The sequence below is a fragment of the Arachis hypogaea genome, chromosome 14 (genome assembly GCF_003086295.3).
Source record: "Arachis hypogaea cultivar Tifrunner chromosome 14, arahy.Tifrunner.gnm2.J5K5, whole genome shotgun sequence".
Classification (NCBI taxonomy): Eukaryota; Viridiplantae; Streptophyta; class Magnoliopsida; order Fabales; family Fabaceae; genus Arachis; species Arachis hypogaea.
In genome coordinates, this window is record NC_092049.1 from 35,555,439 (window position 1) to 35,561,982 (window position 6,544).

Sequence of the window (6,544 nt, forward strand, 5' to 3'; positions counted from 1 at the left end):
GCGTTGGAAATTAGACATCTTGGGCATTCCAGCAACATATAATAGTCCATACTTTTTCTGAGATTTGATGGCCCAAACTGGCGTTCAACGCCAGTGAGAGACCCTTTTCTGGCGTAAAACGCCAGAACTGGCACTAGAACTAGAGTTAAACGCTCAAACTGGCATCCAAGCTGGCGTTTAACTCCAAGAATGGTCTATGCATGTGAAAGCTTCAATGCTCAGTCCAAGCACACACCAAGTGGGCTCCGGAAGTAGATTTCTGCACTATCTGCACTTAGTCACTCATTTTCTGTAAACCTAAGTTACTAGTTTAGTATAAAAACTACTTTTAGAGATTTATTTTGCAACTCATGACATTTTACATCTCATATTGTATCTTCTACAGCATGAGTCTCTAAACCCCATAGGTGGGGGTGAGGAGTTCTGCTGTGTTTCAATGGATTAATGAAATTACTACTATTTTCTATTCAACCACGCTTGATTCTATTCTAAGATACTCACTCGTACTTCAATATAGAGAATATGATGATCCGTGACACTCATCATTATTCTCAAATATATGAACGCGTGCCTGACAACCACTCCCGTTCTATCTGAGCTCAACGTAGTCATTGGGCGATAGGTTGAGTCCGTATATCTTAGGTCTCTGATCCACGGACCGAGTCCGTGAGATTAGAACCTTCGTGGTAGAGGCTAGAACCAATTGGCAGCATTCCTGGGATCTGAAAAGTCTAAACCTTGTCTGTGGTATTCCGAGTAGGATCTGGGAGAGGATGACTGTGACGAGCTTCAAACTCACGAATGTTGGGCGTAGTGACGGTGTGCAAAAGGATAGAGAGATCCTATTTCGACACTAGTGAGAACTGACAGATGATTAGCCGTGTAGAAACCATACCTGGTATTTTTCATCCGAGAGGACGGATGGTAGCCATTGACAACGGTGATCCACCAACATACAGCTTGCCATTGAAGGAAGCCATGCGAGTTTGGAGAAGAAGATAGTAGAAAAACAGAGATTCAGACGACAGAGCATCTCCGGAACCTCAACCTGTTACTCATTACTGAATCACAAGTAACATTTAATTCATGCTATTTACTTTTCATAAACAAAATCATATTGATCACTAATCTCCTGACTAAGATTTATAAGATAATCATAGCTTGCTTCAAGCCGACAATCTCCGTGGGATCGACCCTTACTCACGTAAGCTATTACTGATGCCAGGGCATTTTGGCCAGTTTTATTGACCTTTTCTTTACTGTTTTTAGGGTAGTTTCATGCATTTCCTTAGGAAATAAGCTAGTTTTGGGTAGATATTCACTTACATCTTGATTCAAGCATACATTGTGCACTTTACATGATTTCATGAGGATTTTGCATGAATTTGATGACAACTTGGATGTTGCATTTCTCATGACTTGGACTAGAACTTTGATGCACTTTATTGCTTGATTTCAGGACAAAGGAAGCAAAGAAAAACCACATTAGTGGCTACGTTAGTTACACTAACGTTAACACTAACGTGGAATGGGAGTAACTTGCAAAGTTAATGAGAAAAGTAATTGCCAATAACGCTCTCGAAGCCATCATTGCCCACGTTAAGAGTCACATTAACTAAGTTAACGTGAACTCTAACGTGGAAGAAAGGAAATGGAGCCAACGTTAGTGACACTTAACATTATCACTAACGTTGGACCAAGCTCATAAGTGGCCACGTTAGTTGTCACGTTAACTTAGTTAACGTGACCTCTAACGTTAAGAAGAAAGGGGGGAGGCCAACGTTAGTGACATTCAACATTATCACTAACGTTGGCCAAGTCACATTAAGCCACGTTAACTTCCACGTTAACCTAGTTAACGTGGAAGCTAATGTGAGGAAACAAGGTGGTCGACAACGTTAATGACACCAAACATTGTCACTAACGTTGGGAGCACACAAGCCCCAATAAGCCACATTAACTCCCACGTTAACCTAGTTAACGTGGAAGCTAACGTGAAGAAGGAAGGTGATCGCCAACGTTAGTGACACCCAACATTGTCACTAACGTTGGAAGGAGCCCACACATGCCACCATGAGCCACGTTAACTCCCACGTTAACTTAGTTAACGTGGAAGCTAACGTGGATAAGGGAATGATGAGCCAACGTTAGTGACACTCAACTTTGTCACTAACGTTGGAGATGGCTAGCATGGCCACGTTAGAAGCCACGTTAACCTAGTTAACGTGGATTCTAACGTGAGAAATAGGGGCACATTGGAACGTTAGTGACAATGGTAAGTGTCACTAACATTTTCGAAGGTTGGCAAGCCTACGTTAAAAGAGCCACGTTAACTAAGTTAACGTGGACTCTAACGTAAGGAAGGGGGAGACTTCTCAACGTTACTGGGAAAGGTAAGTCCCAGTAACGTGTGCGAAGGGCATAGAGGCAACGTTAGTGGCAACATTTGTGCCACTAACGTTGAAGTTAACGTGGCTCTTACTCTGGTGAGGAATGTTAGTGAAAAAGGTGATTGTCACTAACGTTCTCGAACCCATATTTTCACTGAACGTTAACACCACTAACGCCCTGAGCTAAAGTCTCTGCCCACTTCACACTTTCTCTCTGCAAGTAAAGCCAAGCCCAATGAAGAAGAGAAGTGCTTCAATCTCAAGATCTAAAGGCCCATACCCAAGACTTGAAGAATCAACTAGAAGAATAGAAGAGTAGTATATATAGGAGTAGCTTTGAATTATTTGGGGGAGTTGGAAAATATAGGGAGCCTCTGGGCATAGAATTACTCTCTGTATTTACTTTCTCTGCACTTCTAGTTTCATCATGTATTCTCCATCTTTGTTTTCATTTTCCAGAGCTATGAACAACTAAACCCCTTTCATTGGGTTAGGGAGCTCTGTTGTAATTTGATGGATCAATACTAGTTTTCATTATTCTTCTTCTACCTTTTCTCTTGATTTTACTTGAAAGCTTTCGATCTTCATCCAATTGGGTAGTTATCTTGGAAAAGAAGCTATTCATACTTAGATCTCTTCTGAACCTTGAAAGAGGAATGAAGAGATCATGCTAGAAATGCTTTCTCATGCTGGAACAAATTGGGTTTGGATGGATATGTGACTATAATCCTCTCAACACTTGATTTGAAAAATGCATGTGGTATAATCAGTGACCATACTTCATCTCTTCTCATGAGCAATTGACCAAAGAATTGGCTATTGATCAAGATTTGAGAGATTGAATTATAAGAAATTGTAATTCGATCACTTAAGATTGCCAAGGAGATCAATGAGTGCATTGATTGAGGAAGAGATGAAAATGAAATTGATCCGGAGAATGCAACATCTCCTAAGCCCAATGAACTCCCCATTTCTGATCTTACCCATTCTCTTCAATTTCTGTTACTTATTTTTATGAGCAATTCCCCCATTCCCATTTACAATTCTGCAATTTACTTTCAGTCATTTACTTTCAGTTCTTTAATTCTAGCATTTACTTTTTCTGCCATTTACCTTCCTGCCATTTTATTTTCTGCAATTCTCAACTCAAATTCTGGATTCGCTCAACTAGAACATTTCTCTAATTAAAGTTGCTTGATCAATCAGTCCTTGTGGGATTCGACCTCACTCTATTGTGAGTTTTTACTTGACGACAAATTCGGTACACTTGCCGAAAGGAAATTTGTTGCAAGACAAGTTTTCCGTGCATCAAGTTTATGTCGCTGTTGCCGGGGATTGATTGTGCATCAACAATGATTAAATTGGAGGATAACTTGATTGAGCATTTTATTTTTGTTTGATTTAATTTTCTGTTTGAGTCATTTACTTTCTGATTTAGTTAATTTCTTCCCTTCCCCCTACTTTTTCTTTGTTGTTTACCATTCATTTCACTAACCCACTAACTGTTTGATATATTGCATCACTCACACTAACAGTAATTCTGACAGAAATACTTTCTGCACCTATTCTCTTAGCTTGTACTTTTTGGTTGTATGACAGGGAGAAGAAGCGAGGCTTCAACTTCCTTTGATTCTGAACCTGAGAGGACCTTCCTTAGATTAAGGAGGGAAGCAAGAGAAAAACGTGTAGTTGGTACTGAGGAAGAGGAGGAATACTTTGAACCAAATATGGAAGAAAACATGGAAAACCATCGTGAGGAAGAGGCTCACAACCATGGCGGAGGAGGTCGAGCAAATCATGCTGGGGAGGATAGAAGAGTTTTAGGCTCTTACATCAATCCAAACCCAAGAAAATGTGGAAGTAGCATTCAAAAGCCAACCATCCATGCCAACAATTTTGAACTAAAACCACAGCTCATCACCCTTGTGCAGAACAACTGTTCGTTTGGAGGAAGTATACAAGAAGACCCCAATCAACATCTAACCACCTTCCTGAGAATATGTGACACAGTGAAGTCTAATGGTGTTCATCCTGACGCCTATAGACTGCTCTTATTTCTATTCTCACTCAAGGATAAGGCAGCCAAGTGGCTGGAGTCTTTCCCAAAGGAGAGCTTGACAACTTGGGAAGATGTGGTGAACAAATTCTTAGCAAGATTTTATCCCCCTCAACGAATCAATAGGCTGAGAGCTGAGGTCCAAACTTTCAGGCAACAAAATGGTGAGACTCTATATGAAGCATGGGAGAGGTTTAAAGACTTAACAAGGAGGTGCCCACCAGATATGTTTAATGAATGGGTGCAGCTGCACATTTTCTATGAAGGGCTCTCTTATGAGTCAAAGAAGGCCGTAGACCATTCATCCGGAGGATCTTTGAACAAGAAGAAGACCATTGAGGAGGCCATATATGTCATTAAAACTGTAGCAGAGAATGACTACTTTTATGCTTCCGAAAGAGGGAACACGAGAGGAGTAATGGAGCTAAACAATGTAGATGCTCTGCTGGCCCAAAACAAGCTCATTACCCAGCAGCTGGCTGACCTCACGAAGAAGATGGAGAGGAACCAAGTAGCAGCAATCACCACCTTCATCAACAACCCAAGAAGGAGTGAATGAAGAAGAAGAGGGTAGTCAGGAGCAAGCCAACTACATTGGGAATTCACCTAGGCAAAACCATGATCCATACTCAAAGACTTACAACCCTGGATGGAGGAATCACCCAAAATTTGGGTGGGGAAATCGACAAGACCCAAGCCTTGATCAAAGACGCTCAAATCCCAACAATGCAAGCCACCAACATTTCACATCTAGACCATATCAACACCCCCATAACAACACATCTCCACATCCACATCAAAACCAAAATAACTTACCTCATCCTTCCACCTCTAATCCTGATCTACAATCATTTGATGACAGACTCTCAAGGATTGAGAATCTACTTGAAGGCATAGGCAAGGAGATTCAAGACAATAAGGTGTTCAAGGAGGAAGTGCGAGCCAGTTTCAAGAACCAAGAAGACACAATCAAGAGGTTGGAATCTCAAGTGGGGTATCTCTCTGAGCAAATTCCCAAACCCACAGATGGATTCCCAAGTGACACAGAGAAGAATTCGAGAGGTGAAACAAAGAAAGTAAGATAGGAAGATTGTAAGATGATCACTATAAGTGATAAGGAGACTGAGGACAAGCCAAGCAAGCTGTCAGAACAACCTGAAGATACCTCGGTAGAGAAGAAGGAAAAAGATCATCAAGAACCAGAAATTTCAAAACAGGAGCTGCTGAGACTCTATGCACCTTTTCCTCAACTACTCAATGGTGCTGTGGAGAAGAGAATATACTCAAGATTTCTTGACTTGTTTGCATCTCTGCATGTGAACATACCATTTATCAAGACTATCCAACAAATGCCTGCGTACATCAAGTATATGAAGGAGCTGCTTCCCAGGAAAAGCTCACTCAAGAGAGGCCAAACTATAGTGATGAACAAGGAGTGCAGTGCCCTCATTCAATCACAGTTGCCTACGAAAAGAAAAGATCCAGGGAGTTTTCATGTCCCCTGTGTCATATGGAAACAATGTTTGATAGAGCACTCTGCGATTTGGGAGCAAGCATCAACTTAATGCCCTTATCCCTGGTGAAGAGGCTGCAGATCAATGAGATATTGTCCACAGATGTAGTCATCAGGCTGGCTGACAAAACTAAAAAACAAGCAATAGGGGTGGTGGAAAATGTATTGTTAAAGGTTGGGAAATACTTCCTCCCAACAGACTTTGTCATCTTGGACATGGAAGAAAGTCACACTCACCCAATCATATTGGGAAGACCATTCCTAGCTACAGCCAGAGCACTCATAGATGTGGAGCAAGGGGAGCTAATATTGAGGATCCATGATGAACGACTCAGCTTTAATGTCTTCAAACTCTCACAAGAAGCAGACCAAGAGATCAAAGAACCAAGCAAAGATCATAATGAGATGCTGAAAGAGGAAGCAAGCACTGAAGCACAACCAGCCCACCTGGGAAAGCCCTTGGTTGATGAACAAGGAAATAAGCAGTTGTCACAGCTCAAGAAAAAGCTGGAGGAACCTAAACCACCAGAGACATGTGAAGACAACAACAAAATTCCCTTAGAAGAAGAAGCCACAAAGAGCAAG

General features: G+C 41.4%; 1 non-coding gene across 1 annotated transcript; it reads right to left on the bottom strand.

Moving 5' to 3' along the window:
* Positions 1-4,570: 4,570 nt before the first annotated feature.
* On the bottom strand, positions 4,571-4,678 carry LOC112746694 (small nucleolar RNA R71). Its single transcript, XR_003174564.1, has one exon. It is a non-coding gene; the product is annotated as a small nucleolar RNA R71 (small nucleolar RNA).
* Positions 4,679-6,544: the final 1,866 nt, after the last annotated feature.